Source organism: Hibiscus syriacus, unplaced genomic scaffold (genome assembly GCF_006381635.1).
Source record: "Hibiscus syriacus cultivar Baekdansim isolate YM2019G1 unplaced genomic scaffold, ASM638163v2 tig00110483_pilon, whole genome shotgun sequence".
Classification (NCBI taxonomy): Eukaryota; Viridiplantae; Streptophyta; class Magnoliopsida; order Malvales; family Malvaceae; genus Hibiscus; species Hibiscus syriacus.
Genome location: NW_024062759.1, coordinates 1658856 through 1679445, shown reverse-complemented (window position 1 = coordinate 1679445; position 20590 = coordinate 1658856). Strand labels below are relative to the sequence as shown.

Genomic DNA, 20590 nt, shown 5'->3' with positions numbered 1-20590 from the left:
TTGTGGTTCATTTGTATCTACCTTTGTTTGAGTTTCTTGGTTAGGTTTTTAATCTTTCCTTCTATGGCCCTTATGTGATCTTAAATGACTAGTTTTACGTCGATGATTATAGAAAATAATCCTAATTATATATTTAATTTATAATTATGATTGTAAATCTTAATTGTATTTCGAATTATTTCATACATTTTAATAAAACAAGCAACTTCTGTAAAAAAAAAAAACCCCATTAAACTTAATGATTTCATTTGAATTATGCATGTAAAATAAGTAAAGGAATATATATAGTTTCACTTTGATGCATGAGAGGTTATAAAATAAGCGAAAAGTTTAATTATGCTCCCAGTCCATCGTTTTCAATTATGGAAGATTACTTTTTTTATTAGTTTGATTTAAAAATAAAATATAATTGATAACACAATTTATGATTTTTTTTAAACTGAAGTATGTGATATTTTAATGTTCAAAAGTTTGATTTAAAAAATCAATTCCAATTGATTTTATATATTCAAATTTGTTTATAAACGTTAAATTAAATATGTTATTAGCTGGATTTTAAATTTTAAATCAAACAAATAGAATGATTAAATTCATGAAATAAAAGATAAACCGATTAATTTTTTTAATGTGAAGATTACAAGTAATAATATATGTTTTAAAAAATTTCGATCATCTAATAATAAATGCTCAAATACATTATCATGTGTCTCTGGCGACCACCCAAATAATAAGCTAAAAGAATCGGGATTTTAAAAATGAAAAGAAATTTCCAACTAAAATTCAACTCTTTTTTTGGTTGCAACTAAAATTTGAGAGTGGATTGCAACCAAAAACAGAACATTAAGCTTATACAAACAATTAATTTTGCAGTAATGAAGCATGGGATGGTGCAATAAATTGTGGGGAATGGGTCATCTAAATCGCCTCTACCTTTATGCTTTTATCCACAACCACAAATATCGCTTCAAAACCTATATCATATTCATATATATAACTATACCTACAGTTTTCGTCACTAGTTTTCAAAGTGTCGATTACTCTCTTTAATAATCATAATGTGATTCTATAAAGAAAATTAATTTGAAGGATCTACTTTTTTAAAGAAAAAATTAAGTTCAAATTCATATATATGTTACTTTTACAATAATTAAAGAAAAATATAAAATTTATATCAATTAAATTTAATATAAATACATAATGAGGATATTTTTTTAAAATATAAAGAAAATAAAAAACTTGCAAACAATCTGAGAAGACCAAAAAAAAAAAATAGGTGTATTAACAAATTTTCAAAATCATGAGAAGCCATTGAGTGAGGGGTCAATATCCATCATAATCATAAACTTGGCTGTCAAAATTCCGGGTTATTGTCTTCATGATCTTCTTCTTCAACTCCTCCATCACCGTTATATTCATTACCTGCTTTCCCAATTTTCGAACCCTCCTCTTCGTTTTCATCCAAAGTTGACTCTAGTTCTTGTTTCTTGTCTTTCTCTGTACCCACCTGTGATACCAAAGAAATCTCAAGACAATTTATTTATTTTGAAAAAAAAAATTCTGAGGGAACTAATACGAGGAAAAACTTGATTACATCTGTATCCAACACTCCCAAAGTCAGAGTAATAAAGGTACCATACCACCCGAATGAGAAAGTATTTGTGTCGCAGACAAGGGAAACAAAACAAAGTACAGAGTTATTTGGGTCTACAGCCTAAAAATTAATCTTAAAAGCAGACATAAACGTACCGGGTCATCGAAGAGTTTCTCTAATGCATCATAGTTTATTTTTGAGCTTAGTCCCTGCACAGAAGCCATATAAGGTATCAAACATTCAAGCCAAAATTTAAGCAATGCGGTTGTTAGAATCCATATCAAGTACAAAATTTGAGGTTTCACTCGTAAACATGCATGCATGCTTTATAGGGATCATTTTGTTTCAACTCCTGAGCTAGTTATTGGGCATAGCAAATTCATCTACTTACTTTCAAATCTAGTTAAAATTTCCGGAAAAGTAAAATGAGACTTACCTATTTTTCAAAGTTTTCCATTTCAATTAGAGTGATAAAATTAAATGAGAAGCCAATTTTCACATCTTTTACACAAACAGATTCCAAGCATTCTAAATTTTTTAAATTGCATATGTTTTATAAATGCCAAGAAAATGATCTATTGACAAATGATGACGCTTTCAGGGAAAAAGAAATATATATATATATATATATATTTATTCAGCTTCTCTTAACTTTCTGTTTTTAATTTGTTCAACCACATCCTCGCAACTCAAAGATAGATAAAAGCTCTTTTCAGCAAAATCTTATGTAAATGGGATTTCCTAAAAATCATGACCTCGACTTCAGGATCGACTATTTTAAATTCACAGAATAATAAAGAGGAACTTTTACATCCATCTAGAGAGAGATTAGTATCTGTTTAGATTCATTGACCCGAAATTAATTCAGATAAGATTCCTGTAGCTTAATTACTATTTTAAAGGGAGTGCAGTTTATCGTAATCACAAATCTCAGAACTAAGTTTCACTATTCAGCCTCGTGCTAAAACAAGAAAGCCATCTGGTACCTTCTTGACCAGCATTCGCCGGGTTGCTTCAGCAGCAGTCTTAGGAGGACCTGTACTTTTTCTTCAGCAGCCCGCTTTTGTTGTCTCTCCTGGTAATACAACAAAGGCCAACAAAATGAGAGGAAAAAAAGTTGAGATAGAGGAAAGAACTCTTGAAGCAATATATCTTAAAAGGATAAGTACGATAATCTGAAGACGGTCATTATTGGACATAAAATAACATACTGCAGGCATGCTAAAGCTTACATTTATGCTCGTGTGTTTGTGTGTGTAAAATAGAGTAAAAAGAACCTTTGAATAAAAAAGAGTGGAAATAGTTAACTGAAATTGAGAAAAAAATAAGTCCATGTGATCAACCTACTATGCATGGTACATTTGTAGGAGGGACGGAAACTGGATTTCATGTTGGGGGCAAACTTATAAAATTTTGAGGGAAGAACTTATAAAATTCTTGTTTTGTTGGGGGGGGGCAAAATAAAAATTTTCAAGAGAAAATATATAAAATATATAGGAATTTGAAATTTTTAGGGAGGCCACTGCTCCCACTCGCCCCCCTCTAGGTCCATCCCTGCTTTGTAGTTTGTTTTGCATTTTCATTTTAGCAGTTTAGATATTGCCTTCCATGCCTATCTTTAACCATAAGTAACCGAGCATGAGTGGTGCCTTGCATTTCTCTCAATATAATCTTCAGAAATCAGAAAACTCCATACTTCTCTTAATACTCAAGAATCACCTTTCTAGACTTTGCCACTACTTCTGCAGCAGCTGCAGCAAGCTCCTGTGCAGCTTGGAGGTCCTCTGGGCATTTATCATACTTGGCCATTAAAGCCTCTTTAGCAGCTTCTATGGCTGCTTCCTTTGCTGCTTGTTCCTGAAAAGATTGCAGCATGATTAAGCTCCTGTTACGTATAGCAAGAGAGATTTTTATTTTCTCGTTAAATTCATCAAAACAAAGTTTATTTGTATTCTTTACGAACATTCTAACCAACAACAGGCACTGAGACACAAGTTATATCAAACAATTTCACTGGAATTAGGGCTCAATTTAACCACATGATAAGATTATGAGAAACCCCATCTAAAAGTTTGTCTCTTTAGTGCTCGATTATATTTGAATTATTCTTCAAGGAGAAATTATTAGTCTAGGAGAAATCATACTCTTCTGGATGTTTTTAACAGGTAAGATTTACTAACTGCTTCTTCCAATGCCCATACTTGAGCACATTTCAATGCAGGAATTAAAGTGTGAGATTAGACTAGAGTAAGCCAAAATAATGTTGTGCTCAACAAAAGTCATGTTTCAAATCACCTCAAGATATTCCCGGTTCATTTCTTCCCAAATGATTTTTTTGAAATGCTTCTCCTCCTCATTGTGAAGAAGATAACTATCAACCTGAAAACATAATATTTGAGTAATCCCCAAGTGTAATAAGAAAATGATATCAAAGTAAACAACGGATAGTGCTGCTCCATACACAAAATCATCCAACACTTTCTAAAATAAGTTTAAACACAATGCATGCCACTCAAACAATAACATGCTCTTACTATACTATGATTTAAATTTTTGTCTGAGTCGGTGTCACCAGTTAACTGGGCACCAACTCTTCTCAAATGATAATTAATATTACCATAATAGTGTTTTGGTCTTTTTCATATATTTTAATATATTTATTAAATAAAACAACCAAAATCATCGTTAAAGATTGAACACAAAAATAATAGATTATCTGCAAATTGTTTATCATTTCACCTTTAACTATTTGTTGAATAAGCTTTTATAAAAGTGTTTTTTATATGATTTTTAACTGCATGCAAGCATAATAAATATATAGCATGTTTAAAAGCCATGAACAATACTGCTGAGGAAGGTATACAGTAAAGAATATTTATATGACTAAATTTCAGGTAGATTGGTTGATTCTATACCAGACCAACCAAACTCACTTCCTAAAAAAGCTATGAAGAATCACACACTAAATACTGAAGAATATAGAACTGAACAATAAGCTTAATTTAGGTAAATTTTAGCCAGTTCTTGAACATTATATAGACCCAGAGCAGCTCAGAAGAAAGTATAACAATATGTGTACCCATATGTTTAGCATTAGCTTGGTAGCAATGACTGAAAGCTGAACTTAATCCCAATTGACTTCAACTCATGGGTACACATCTTAGATGGTTTATTGATGCAGTGCAAAAATTGTTTTGATCCAAGAAGCAAAAGAGTTAAGCTTGTCAAAGCTCAAGAATCTTGATATAATGAATCTACTTAATTCTACCTACACCTTCGCAATTCTGTTAAGACTAGGAAATACAACCAATGTAACTGGTAGCACTTTGGTAATTGAGCTTAAGCATGTAGTATTTTGTTTGCTGAAGTTCATATGGACATTGCAATGACAATATACAAGAAAACAGACTTATTCCCTACCTCAAAATCGTCGATATCAGAAAAGTTATCTGATCCATCACTACCATCAACTCCAGGTAATTTATTATTGTCATCGTCATCAATGCCTGCCTTGTTAGTTGCATCCTCTAAAAGCCCTGAAACAATACCTTCTCTAATTAAAAAGCTTGGGCATTTAGACCAAAGTGTCCAATTATTAATCCATGTAAAGCATGATTAAACATGAGTTTTAAACTTACCAATATTTTGAGTTTTTTCAGATCCACTCTCAATAGTGCTGTTAGATACGCTCTGTAATTATGAAGAATAATCAAAACAATGAAGTCTCATGATAAAGAATGACAGTTAAAACAAGGCTGAAGATAATATTATAACTAAATAAACTAAAAAGATCATGCATCCAGTCACAGGAATTTGAGACTGGTTAATCTCTCATAATTAAGCAGCATACCATAGATAAATTCCTCATTATTAAGTGTTTAAACTGAAAAGCATGACAACACCAAATAAAAAGATCAGTTAGCACATGAGGAAGGGATGGAGAGACATTGTAAGTGAATAATTATTGCATGCAGTGTAAATCCTGAAATCCAAAATAAATGAAGCAATTACAATTTGGATTATCAACCTTTCACTGTCCTTAAACCTTTAGAAAGGTATAGTTACAGAACTTACATTAGAATTTTCCTCCATAGATAATTTTGCAAGTGTCTCTTTCTCAGCACGTTGGAATGCAGGTGGATCTGATCCCCCTTCAAGCCCTCCTGAAACCTTCATGAACTGCATCAACCAGTAACAGCAAGAACTCCAGCTTCGTTATAAAACAGTTCCCATCAGTAAAATTGTAGAGCACAAAAAAAAGATAAGAAAGCCTACAAAATGTCAAAACAACACGAGTGCTTACCTCTTTGTAACATTCATTACAAAGTCCATAGGCAAAAGGTTTTCTCTCCGTATGCCTACATAGAACTTCATCTAAGCTTGTTTCTTTTGACCCAGTATTTGGCTGCTTTATAGTTAATGAACTATTTCGAAGCTCCCTCTCCTTTTCCGTAAACTCTTCCATCTGGTCCCAATAACAATGGAGTGTGTTTTCAAGAAATAAAATGGAGGAAAAGTAATGATATTCTAAATACAACAATTCAACATAATGCTTGCATAATGATTAAAAATCAGCATCAAATTTACATAAAATTAGTTGGATAGTCTGTAGAGTGGACACAAATAACAACAGTAAAAATTTAATAATCAAATTACAATTAAATCAGATCACACATTCATTATCTACTTAGGACCCTATGCAGATAGGAAGTCACATCAACATCAAAAGGAAAATTAAAAAATAAAATACAAAAAATGATCCAAACTATCATAAATATCAACTAGGTAGAATGTGGTTCTTCATTTCACAGTTACTACTAATTTACAATCTTATTCCGTTGCCAGTTTCCTGGCAAAATGTAATTCTTCTATATTACTATGAACAAGTTGAAAGGTACATACCGTTAAGGCTCCAGCGTCGGTATTCTCAAATTCAATCAACCGCTTTGACAATGTTGCTTCACAAATGTGAACAACCTCAATCTGATAAACAGAGACCTTAATTAAACAAATAATTTGAGAGAGAGACAGCAGGGATAATAATAAGAAAAGGGGAAAACAACAAACAACGTGAATCTAAATAAAGAAGAAATTGGAACTGGAAAAACGAAAAATCATTATCTAGCAGACGCTAAATGGAAATATCAAGCATCTTTTTAATATTTTCAATATTTGTTATGGCTTAAGACTTCAGTTGATTTCTTTAACTATAGCAGTGAGGCATTTAAACTATAACTACTTTAGCTTGGCTGAAGACATGAACCTTATCTAAAACCATGTAATATAAGTTAGGACCTTATTTAGCATGTGTCTACAATCATGACAAGGCTGGAAGTTAAAACATCTGTTAAATTGCAAGCCCGACTCATAAATTTAAAATTGCAAAGTTTTTCAGCCAGATAATAAAAATAGATATACAATTAAAACATCTATAATTATTAAAGAATCCAATAAACAAAGAAGTAAGAAAACAACTTACAATTTTTGACTTAGAAACCTTCAAACCATGTGAAAGTGCAGAAATGTACAGCGCTGCACCACATAATCCACTGGGTTTTCTCCCTGTCTGTAAATTTGTGTTACAGTAAGATTTTAACTGTAAAAATTACCCAGTGATACTCAGAATCAAAATGAAGTGCTTTGAATAAAATCATACCTGCATCCAGTCCCGTTTCATGTTAGCTAAAATGTCTCGTGCAATTTTAACAATTGCATCATTCCCTTCTGGAATCAAAGCTGCAAAGCATGTTGGTTGTTATGCATGTCTGAGTTCAAATCACAAACAATGGGAGCATACAATCAACTAAAGAATCTCAAGGCATGGAAATTGATTAAGCAACTTACTGATTGTAAATTTATGAATAAAAATTGAAGGATCAACTATTCGGAAGATCTTTTGTGTCAGCAAGGTACAGCACATAGCAAAGCTGCAGATATACAGAGCCAAGCTCATAACTGAAGAAGAAACAACAGAACTTGAACAAAACAAAAAAGGAACAGGTCACACAAAACCAGAGATAGAAAGGATTATCAAACGATTTATTTTTTTATAAGGGGTAAAAAGGAGGAAATTCCTTACACGTTTACACTTATAGAATTTGAAAAATCAATAAGGAGGAACGGCTTTCTCTTTTACCTACATTCCGGAAATGATATGGTTAAGGAGGGAAATAGTTCAACAGTTCAAGAAACACAAAAGTGATATAAAGGAAAGAAAATCAAGAGGGTAAATTATTTGAGCATGGCATTAATGTATTCATGTGATACCACATTTAACCACCACAAAATGATGAAATAGAACACATTTTTGTCACAATAAATTACATTCAAATGTATGCACCTCACAGACTATAGTTTAAATTAACATTGAATCATATTGTTCATGATAGCTCTCTCTTTCTCTATTCCTCTCCCTCCTCTACTGCACCCTTTCCCGACTGTCATACAGTGTATGATTTATATTTCTGCATTGGTCTAATTTTAAAGAATGGGTAGAGCTAATTTGAATTTGATGCAGCTCTCAAAAACACAGCATGAACCATTGGTGCTTTTTAAGTAGTGAACCACAAGATGAAAGAGATCACATCCAAACATTTCTATCCAAATTCCAAACCAGCAATAATCTTTCAGCATTCAAACCCTAGCTGCAAATACATTCGTTTGAGCAATATCAAACCCTAAAATACAAGCCTTACACTCCTTCCTAGTGCAAGAAATCCTAACCAAAAAAAAACCTTTACGAATTATGTCATTACCCTCCTTTTCCTTAAGCCAAATTTACACAAATTCCATAACCAAAAAGCATATATGATGACATGATAAACTAGAGGCATAAATTCATCCCAAAGAAAATATCATATGCATGTCATACTAGATAATGAAGAAAAGGATCACATGTTATTGTGTTGCAGAAGGAAAAGTAGACAATAACACACAAATTTCAAACAGGACTTGAAAGGAACAAAAAATCAAACACTTCCTCTAAAAGAAGGATACAAGGTAAAGAATCTGCGTGGTATTTTATAAATGAGAAAGAGAGGTTTGAAGTAATAAAAGATAAGTACCATCTAGGTATCTACATGACCCTATATTAGTAAAAAAAAAAAGATGCATTAACGAGCTGGAAAAAACTACGCAAAATATGTAAAATACCTATCTGAGATAACAAGTTACTAGTGTGAAATTTATTTTAGCAAATTCTTACACATGTAATCAATAGGTACCTATATGATTGTTTTTTTAAGCTGACATTTAAACAGCTGAATCATCACATTTTAGGTTTAGACAACCATGTTCAAATTCAGGCAAGCAATAGCATTCGATGTAACCAGGTTACAAATGTAAGAAAGAAATATTCCTCACCTACAGGCAAGATAAAGACATGCAGCCTTACTAGTTCTGATCTGTGCCCCCTGGTGAAATTCCGTTCAAGGCCAATCTTCACAATACAGATAAAAATAGCTCAATATATTGAGGAGGAAAAGACGAAAATGATAAGCATTGAAACGAGAGCTAGGCAGAACAAAACATACTTCATAAAAGCGTCTAGCAATTTCAACAACTTCATCACTATAATCGTCAAGCTCTAATTGAATCCTCAGACTATTCATATTATCAAAAGCTGTATCACAATGAAATTAAAACCATAAACAAGATGTTTGTAAGCCAGATTGCAGTAATCACTTTAATGCTAACACGTTATTAACCATGACAAGAAACTGAAATAACACATAAAAGTAAATTTGAGCTTGCAATAATATATGTTAAAATGTTTTGAAACCAGAGAAACTAGGAAGGGAGAATATGATGAAATGTATCAGTGATCCTTTAGCAAAAGTCGGAAACATATAGCTTTTTGTATAGCATAGATGCTACTTGACAAGCCATACCCTTATCCAATGTACGCCTACGTGAATCTGAAATATCTTGGACTGACTTCACAAAATTTCCGGACAGTTTGCTCGGGAACAAAGTGAAATCAGCAATAGAAATCAATAGAAACACAAGTCAAAAACATGAAAGCACAGATCAAGTGATCAACTAAAAGAAAATAAAAATAAATAAAGGGTAATAAAACTTGAACTCCCCAGGTCAGCACAATTCACTCCATTAAAACACATCCGACAATAAGATTGGCCAAAATGTTTCTTCTTTTGTTTAATCGTATATTCACCCAGACAATTTCATGATTAGGAAACTACGAATAGCTGAAAACAATGAATTTTGCACAAAATTTACGATACAGTACATATCAGCTTGCTTAAACCTATAACACAAGTATTCCGCTAAAGTTTAGCCGAAAGATTACCTGGCCAGCTAAATCTTTAACGAATTGAGGTTCAGTTGCATAATTGTATTCTTCCAACACCTTCCCGCAAAAATTACAACACCTACAGAAATAAATAATGAAACAATAAATTCGAAATTTTCTTCGGGAAAATCATCAGAGTTTTTGAGAAAGAAAATCACTTACAAAACACCTTCATTGAGGCGTTCTCCAGCAACGTTTCTAGAACAACGGGAACAGAAAACCATCCTACTTATTTACGAATTTTAAAAAATAGCGCTAATATTTTTGCTTCTACCCTTTTCTGAGGAAGGGAATAAAGTTTTCAAATGAAATCAAGATAGTAATAATACAGATAATTTACACCAAAAGAGATTAATATTCATAATAATACTTGAAAGAAGAGATTTAAGAAGAAGAAAAATGAAGACATAGGAGGTTGAGAAGCAGAGGGGAAGTGAGTCACTGAGTTAGGAGTCAGGTGAACGGTTAAGAGATGACGTGGTTAAGAGATGACATTAGGGCTTAGGAGGAAAGTAATTTTGTTAAGAAAAAGAAATTACTAAATTTTGTTAACTAACGTTGGAGTGGAAGAAATAACTTACTTTTTACTATTTTTATCCTAATCGGAAGTGAAACTACCGATTTGAACGCGCTATAAGACATCGTTTTTAAAATATAAAAAAAAATCCTAAAAGTTTTTTCTTTAATTGATTGGGATAAGTAGGCGTTTTTAATCCTACGTTTTAATTATCAGTCAGATATTCTTTTATAAAATTTTATAGATCTAACATATTTTGCATAAAGGTGTAAATGTTATGTTGATGTGATGTCACGTGAAGTAAAATATAAAAAATGACTCGTATTTTTTTGGGATAAGTGTTTGATCGGTAAAATTTTCTAAAATGATATCTAATAAGTAATTAATTTATGTTATGATGATTTTTATATAAAACGCCAGAAAATATTAAAGAAGTAACTGTGTTTTGTTTGTTGGAAAAAATATAAAATTTAATTAGCTAATCATTTTCTTTTTTTGTCTTCTGAAAAATTAAGTTCTATGACCATAAAGAAAATCACTTGTCTTTTACACTTATCATTTTCTTCAAATAATTATTTTTTTCTTTTAATAATAATTTTTTATTAAATTCTAGAAATAAGATAATAAAAAACTTTTTTTTCTTCAATAATAATAATAATAATAAATAGTGTTAATAAACTTTGTCTCGCCTTTTGATTTTGTTATTATTTAATCAAAATTTTTGTGTTGAATACGTTTTTTAATTTAATTGAACTTTAAAGTTATTCTTAGATGTGTTGAGATAATATATATATATATATATATATATATATATATATATATAGTATAAAATTCTTATAAATCTATATTTTAATATGTTTTTGATACGCTGATTGAATGTATAATTAGTGAATTCTTATAAATCACTGTTGGTTTAAGGGGATACGTTGTTTAAGAGGACGACGCACATTTAAAGGTTCACTAGCATAAACTCATTAAATTTTTATTAATGTGTGATGCCATTAAAAGAATACAAATTAATAACTCAATTATAAAAAAACAAATTAAAAATATAATAATAAAAATATTTAAAAAAAATCAATGATGAAAATAAAACATATTAAAATATTTGATATAATTATAACTTATGTATTTCCAATTATTATATTCAAAATCCAATATAAATTATAATAAAATATTTTTTGTTATTATCATCATCATCGACCAATTAATGGAATATATATATCTATATGTGTGTGTTATAATTCAAATTAATCATTTATTATGCCATTATTCAAATTAATTAAGAAAGATTATGGTAAAATATTTCTAAAATAAAAGTATAAATATATACATGAAAATCTAAAGATTTTCATTTCTTTTGTGCTACTTTCTAAACTTGTAACAAAATTCAAAAAAAAAAAGAAGACAAAGCTAAAAAAATATCACTTATATATTTAAAATATTCTTTCTAATATTAATTTTAAAAAAATATAAAATAAATATTTAATTATAATTTTATTAAAATTGAGTACACATTATTAACTATTTTTAAAAAATAATAATTAATGAATAATAATTCATTTGATCCCTCAATTGTAATTAAAAGTTTATTTTAATATTTTTTATATTTTTAAACAATTAATTTTAAAAGTTAAGAATTTTTTTCAAAAATATAAGAATTATTTTATAATTTTTAAATTATAAAATATTTATTATTATTATCATCATCATCATCATTTTGAAAAAAAATACTAATTATAAAAGTTTTATAAAATTATTCATATATATTATTACTTACCCTCAAAGTTTTAATAGATTAGATTATACTTATAGGATTTTAAAATGGTCAGAAGAGCATTAGAAAGTGCAAAATGGTAATTGGTAGATATAACTGTATTGTGTAATTTTATGCAAAATCAAAATTAATTGAGTTATAAAATAATTTGCAAAAACAGATTTAAAATTTTTAATGTAGAAAGTTTTTTTACAAAAAATGAAAGTAAGTTGGCCTTTTTACACAAAAATTACCATAACGTAAATTAATTACCTGTCAAGCACTATTTCAAAAAAATTTACGGATCTAACACCCATACCAGAAAGGTTCGGATGCTTACCCCACGTGGCATCTGCAAAAGGTGTTAGATCGGTAAAATTTTTTGAAACGGTATCTGACAAGCAATTAAAACATGTGAAGGTGATTTTTGGGTAAAAACGTCGAATAAATACGAGAGAATATTTATTAAAAGATAATTTTAACTCTTTTTGATATTAAAGACTAACGTATTTATAGGGTTAGAACTCCAGTCCTCCAAAATAACATAATTTCTCTACTATTATTCAAAAATTAAATTTTAAAATAATATTTATTTCAAAATTTAGTTTAATTTTAATGAATATAAGTTTCTAGTATAGAAAAATTCTACAACATTCAACAAATATCGATAAGCAATATTAGTTTAATTTGTAAAATTTTAAGATTAAAATTACTCAATGTATAATTATAAATCAGTTAAAAATCTAAATATAAATTATATAAAATATTAATTATATTATTTTTATATGATAAACTATGCATTTATTACCTAAAATTTCACTTTTGGTACGTTTAATACCTGAACTTTCAATTTTACGAGAATTCAAACACCCGACAAGCCATCAGGGTAAAATATTCCAGTGCAGCTGATTTGATATTCGTGCCATTCTTTTCATCGTTGAGTTACAATCGGTATTCAAAGGTGATTCCCCCGAGTAAGAAGAGCAAGAACATGGAACTGCAAACCAAATTGGTCTAGTTTTTGAGGAATCAAAAGGAATGGAAAGTTTCAGGTGGGAGAAATCATGTGGTTTTGGCTCGTCATCCCAATAGTATGCTTGATGGCAGGATGCAACTCTGGCCTGCAATTTTCGTTCATTCCGATTTCGGAAGGTATCCGATCATTTTAGCGAACGTCGAGAAAGATGTGATTGCACCTTACAAACATTTAATCAAACGTTATGTCAATGATTCATCCGATTTCGATAGCCGGAAAACGTTGTTTTTCTTCCAAGGTGCCATGTACAGGAAAGATGTATGCGTTCCTTCTCCGAACATCGCATTCAATACTTGTATCGAACACTTGTGCTCGGTTATTAATTCTTGTCTTTGTTGATTACAGGGTGAATTTGCTAGACGATAGCTGTTTTATCTTCTAAAAGATGAAAAAGACGTACATTTCTCATTCTGGAGTGTTCAAAATAATGGAATTCGCAAGGCAGGTGAAGGCATGCATTCATCCAAATTCTGCCTAAACATAGCCGGCGACACTCCGTCATCGAACCGCCTTTTCGATGCCATTGCTAGTCATTGTGTTCCGGTCATTATCAGCGACGAGATCTAGCTCCCTTACGAAGACTTTCTCGACTACAAATTCTGCATATTCGTCGGACGCCATGAAAGAAGGGTTCCTCATAAACCGGATCCGGAGCAACATGAAGGACGAGTTGACTCGAATGTGGGAGAAATTGAAACAAGTCGAGCCTCTGTTTGAATTTCAGTATCCATCCAAGGAAGGGGATGCGGTTCAAATGATATGCGCCAAAAAACTTCTAATTAATTATAGGTTTTAAGGAGCGTCAAAAGATGTGTCTAATACGAGTATTTATCATTCTTTCAAATATTTCCTCTTTTTCTGTATGCTTTGAAGATTGTCTTTATGTCTATTTTTATATATGCATTCGATATCAATATCGAACATGATCATTTTACGGAAAAAATAGGATTGATAACATAGTTAGGCACTTAACCTTCCATTTGTGGCCAGAGATAAACTGATGATAATTGATGTCTTAAATTCTTCTTGTTAATGAACTTTATATTTTGTTCAAACCCGGTTCTTAAATGGATTTCGAACCAAACCAGGCCCTACCCTATTATTCGAAGGCCATAAATCATATAGGCCGCTCAATGCAATTCCACTACCCCCGCCATTATTAGCTGAGATGCTGGTTTTCTTATCCCAAAGAAAGAGAGATCACGTTAAGCAGGCTTAATATTAATAACAAAATAACTGTTTAAACTATAGATTTTTTTTATTTAGGTATCTAAATTATTTTTATCAATTTCGGTGTCTAATGTTTTCAACATTACATTTTAAGTGATTGGATCATTACCGTCGTTAAATTTCATCATTAAATGACACAATTTTTTTCTTTTAAAAATAAATATATTATTAAAAAATTACCCCAACCCGCCTCCCTCTCTCCTCAATTTTCTTTCTTCAACATCCCCAAACGGAACCAACTATGTTTGGCTAATAGGTCGGTTACCAAATTAACTGGAATTTATAAATAATATATATTATATATTTAATATTTTTATTTTATTCGATTAATTCGATTGGTTAATTCGATTAAAACCGAAGTTTAAACACCCTTAAAGCTAAAAAATATATATAGTATATTAAATATTTAATAATTTCAATTAATTTGGTTAATTAACCAATTTCGAATCAAATTAACATAAACGGAAGTTTAAAAAAACCATTAACTATTAACCAACCGAACCCAAAATTAACTGACCGAAATTTCGGTTCGGCCGACTAATTAAATTTTAATCAAGTTATGAACATCCCTATTGGTAGCGGCAAGTGGTGGCAAAAGGTCTGAAATTAAGGGTTTAAAAATATTTTAGGATTTTTTTTTGTAATATAAAAAAATAGGTTTTTTAAAAAATAGTATTTTAAGTGTTTTTTAAATAAAATGAAAATTTTAAAATTTCATAAAGGCGACACATGTCAATTAACATTGAAATTTGACCGTGACGAATCAGGCACTTAAAAGTATAACGTAAGAAATATTAAACACTTGAATTAACCGAAAAATAATTTAAACATTTAAATAAAAAAATGTAATCTGAATCTTTATTCTTATATTAAACCCTTTAAAAATGGTTTAGAGAACGGGAGCTTTCTCCATTTCTCAATTAACCAAGTACTGTGAATAAAAATAAAATTCATACATTATACATATATTGGATTTTAAGTAAAACAATGCTTTAAATTGAGGAACAAATATATCAATATATAAGTTGGTGTCACCGATTTAGTTCAAACATTATTGAAATATCATCTCTTATAAATAATAATTAATGTTATATAATAATAATAATAATTTACTTTTATATTATTTATAATCTTTAAATGAAAGAAGTAAAATTAAGCAGTAAATGTGTTGTGGAGCAGAGTTCCCATCAAAGCTGTGTTAATAAAAAAGAGGCATTAAATAATTAGTAAATGTTTTTTTTTTGTTCTAAGTGCTTATATTTTTGGGCTAATTTTTATCTCGATTTTTCAATGAACTTAGCTGAAATATATAAAAATAAAAATGAAATAGAACTTTTAAACAACTATTAATTAAAAAGATATGTATTCTAGGCGTATATTTTTAAAATAAATCATAGTTAATTAAATAAAAAAAATTGATTCATTCTACTTCCAATCATATTTCGTTAACTTTGTATTTTGGGGCCTATTATTCATGGGGATCATAATCGTAGGTGGTGGCTCTTATCTCACATGCCAACCTTGCAAAGTTAGGTGGATATGATAGTTGTGATTGAAAGTGAGGTACTCACAAATTAATTAATTTGTTTTTAAACAAAAAAATTATTTTTTTGTGGAATTGTTTAATTATATCAATTTCAAGGCTTATTATTATTAATTTAGACTTTATTTAAAGCATTATATTATTTATTGTGTAATTTGAATTTGGATAAATAGACCGATAATTTAGACTTGATTAAGTTCAAGTGTATTAATGCATCTATTTACTGAATTAAATAATGGTTTAATTGTATCAATTTTCTAAATATTCTTAATCATTTGACAATAAATGTTTAATTATCCTGTAATTGTTGTTGTTTAAATTTAGAATCTCTAGAGATAACAATCATTCTTTTAATCACTAAAATAACTTGGTTCGTGCAATATATATATATATAATAAAACTAAGACGTTAAAGATCATCAAGGCAAAGATTTATCATAGACATAATTAAAACCTAACAAATTAATGTGCAATAAAAACCCATCATCTAAACCCTTGAGCCATCTCATGTGCCATGCCTCACCTATATTACATTAACTCTTCGATTTTTTTAAATTTCAAATATAAAACACCATTAAATTTTGTAAATTAAAATAAATCAATCTCTAAAATTTAAAAATATATTAATATTTAATTTTACTAAATTAATTTAAGTTTAGAATCGATTTAACTTAAAAAATTATGATATATTTGATCAAATTTATCAATTTCAAAGATTTCATTGCATTTTTTTTTACAATATTCACGTTAATAACTATGTCAATTATTTAATACTAAATCATATTATATAATTTTAAACAAATATAGAATATAAATTTTAAAATATATAAAAATGATATTTATATTAAATATATGCTCGAAATAATGTCTACCAGAAACACGATGTTAAACATTGTGTCAGTACAGTCGGGTAAGGAAATAACTTGAAAACATACCAGGATTACTGAGTTTGTCTTGTCTCTGAATCCATGCAATGCACTTTTTTCAGAACTTAAGTACATGTAAAATGATTGTACTTTATAGAAAAAATTAATCATTAATCTTGCCTATCTAACCAACTGGTTTAAATAAAATCTAGACATCAGACTTAATTATATACTCTTTTGAAATTAAATTAAATTATACTTACCATATTAATATTAGTTATATATATATTGTTTTTAAAAGTAATTATATATATATATATATATATATATATATATATATATATATAATATTGTATTTGTTACGTTTGGGGTCCAGATTATCCTCCTACTAATATTATCACTGATAATATCAGTGTTTGTTATGTTTGGGATTCAAATTACTAAATTTAGTGTTACTAATAAATATTAAAACTACAGAATAACCGCGACAAGAGTACATCTATTTAAATTTTAATATGTAATTTCCATTTATTGCATTAATATTTTACTGAAAATGATATATTCTTTTCATTTTTAGTTTTAGGATAAATTACGTGTTTAGTATTTAAACTATCAATTTTAGTCCATTTTAGTACTTAAACTTTTAATTTTTTAAAACCATACCTAAAATTTAGGTACTAAATATGTTAAGTTTGATGTACTAAAATGAAACAAAAATTAAATGTTACGTATGGTTTTTAAAAAAAATTAAAAATTTAGGTGCTAAATGTGTAGTTTACCATTGTTTTAATACCTTTAATGAGTAGATGAAGTTGTTTTTTTATGATTAATATGAGATAAATGTAAGAAATATCTATTAAAAGTAAATCTAAATCGTTTGACATTAAAACGTTTATACTCTTTAATATTTTTAATACTTAAATTTAAGACTTTAGAAAATAACAATAATTTTTTTATCACCGAAATTACTCGGTTGGTGCAAATAGATGAATGAAAGGGGACGGCACGACTTGTGGTTGATTTGGATAGGTGGTGAACTGGTGAGGAATCTGTGAATGTTCTCTCTGAAGCGGCAGGCCAAGTCTTTTCATCTCCAAATTTAACCCACTGTTGTTCCATTATCGTGAAGGCTGTTTTTTTTTTTTCCCTTTCAAGTTTATATAATCAAGGTAATATGTGTATTATATTCTCATAAATAATACTTTTATTTCATAGTTTAATGAATTTATAAAATTATTTTTAAAAGTAATACTATCTAAAAAATTTAAACTTAAATCTTGATATCTATAATTATTTTATATTCTCCTTCCTAAAGGAAAAAAGGAAATCCCTTTCCTCCCACATTTCCTATGATAATGGCCAGCAGTTAAGTTCCAGTTTTCACACCGAAAAAAGGTCAATAAAATCACAAGTTTCCCTCTCATGGTTCTCATAAAACGAAACCATGTTGACTTATTTCAAGCAAGACTTTCGTGATACCATTCCCATATCACTCATACATATACATAATATGCATATTTATTATGTGAGTGACAAAGATGACGCATACAAGCTACGATAAGCATGTTTTAGAAGAGGAATTAAATTCTATACTAATTTATGATACATGAATACTTATTAAATATCAATATATATCACGATAAATTAGTTTAGCGGAGAAGACATTAGATCTCTTAGTCAAGGTCATAGATTTGAATCCTAATATTATAAACGGATTAAATGGGTTGAGAGCTGGATCACCTCCATAATAAACATGCATTTAGATTAGTTGATCAATATTTTAGATACCGATGTGATTTATAAAATATTATCAAATATATACATTTTTAATATGAAAGTAGATAATTAATCTAAATAATATTATGTTAATCCTATTTTTTTCTAAAAAAGTTACAATTTAACTAAATTATTTAGGAAAATGGAAGCCATAAGATATTTAAGCTATAGAGTGGTTGAATTTTCGTACATATATATGGTAAAAACGGTAGTCATTGAATTGCTTGAAATGATCCATCTGCAAATTAGTTTTACTAAAGACTAAAGAAAATATGTGATTAAGAAAAATAAACTAGAGAGTGTTGCTAAAGAAACATCGATCCAAGGTTACTACATTTTGTCAATACTAAGAGATCCCAAACTTGTTCAGAATAATTATCGATAAAACCTAAATAAAATTAAGGTAATTAAATAAAAAAAAAGATCTTAGAAAATCGAAGACAATTCCATCATCTGATTCATGTCTTCTACTTGACCTGCAGAACTCTCATCCAAAAGCCACTTCTCCAGAAAGGATAATGGAGGATTATCATTATCATCATTAATATTAAGATTTTTCTGACGACCAACTTTTTGCTTCCTTTCTGGGTTCAACTTTTCACCATTTTCAGAATCTTGAAAAGCAGTCTTTGAAGTAGATTTATCCTCTAATGCCACATTGTTCGTGTTCTCGAACGATAGAATCGATTCCAACTGATCATCTCCACAAGAGAGCAAATCAGTACTCCCGATACTGTCGTCGTTGATCTTGGGTGACGATCTCATCCAACCTTGAAGAAGACGAGAAATATTCTCGGTGCTTGAAGCATACGAAGAAGAAGAGCTTTGGTTTAGCTTAACATTACTCGAACCAGCTGGAGCAGTGTCGTTGAAGTTTTCGGAAACGATCTCATCGGTACTGCCATGGAAGAATGCCTGCAAAGACAATCATCCCTTCTTCATGAGTAGTGAAGTTGCCTCTCTTGATTCCCGGTCTTAGATAATTAGTCCATCGAAGTCTGCAGCTTTTGCTGCATCTCAATAACCCTTTTTTTCACAAACGAAAATGGATTTGGATCAGCTGAAAACCGTATGAAATTACGAAACAGACGAAGTGAAAGTTATATACCAGTATTAGTGGGGACTGATCTCCAGTTTCCAGGGCCGTGTTCTTGAACGTAAGAGACGAGGATGATATCTTCTTCAGGAGTCCATGGGCCTTTCTTAATACCTACTTTATCACAGCATGGAGGTCTTCCCATGGCTTCCCTTTCCTCTTTGGCTTTCAGTTATGGAGCTTTCAATAGTGGCCATAACCATGATGGTGGCATATAATGTAGGGGATATATTTCCACCATTAATGTGATCCCTTATTCGTAAATTATGATTAAATATTAATTGTTATGTTGTTAATTGTTATCATTCGAGCTTTAGCTCCACTGGTTTTTGAATATTTTTTAAGTGTTAGTTAATGATTATTTTTGGGAAAATTACATGTTTAGTACTTAAACTATTAGTTTTGATTCATTTTAGTACCTAAACATTTAGTTTTTTTTAAATCATACCTAAAATTTAGTTTTTATTTTATTTTAGTATTGTCAATACACATTTTCATCCGAGTACAACACTCTCAACAACCCCAATTTAATGGGATTTAAAAAACAAACATAACGTTAGAGTTTTACTAGGATTCAAACTCCTAAAAATATGATAGAGTTTTACTATGATTCAAACTCTTAAAAATATGATCCATAAGCAATATAAATAGCCATCAAAGCATCATAAATAAGATCTATAAGCAATATAAATAGGATCCGGGTACACACAATTTATAGACTAAATACAAACAGAAAATTTAGAGCAATCAAAGCATTTTTTTTAAATTTCGAAGGCAACAAAGGTAAAAAGCCTTACCTTTTTCGGTTGTTAGGCTTGCATGTGTCGTTTGTTTCTTGCTTTCGATTTGTAAAACCATAAAAACTCAAA

General features: G+C 29.6%; 3 pseudogenes; 1 reads left to right on the top strand and 2 right to left on the bottom strand.

The window, feature by feature from the left end:
- Positions 1 to 1305: 1305 nt before the first annotated feature.
- Positions 1306 to 10448, bottom strand: LOC120129144 (annotated as a pseudogene).
- A 1946-nt stretch (positions 10449 to 12394) lies between these two features.
- LOC120129241 lies at positions 12395 to 14007 on the top strand (annotated as a pseudogene).
- A 4954-nt stretch (positions 14008 to 18961) lies between these two features.
- On the bottom strand, positions 18962 to 19893 carry LOC120129143 (annotated as a pseudogene).
- Positions 19894 to 20590: the final 697 nt, after the last annotated feature.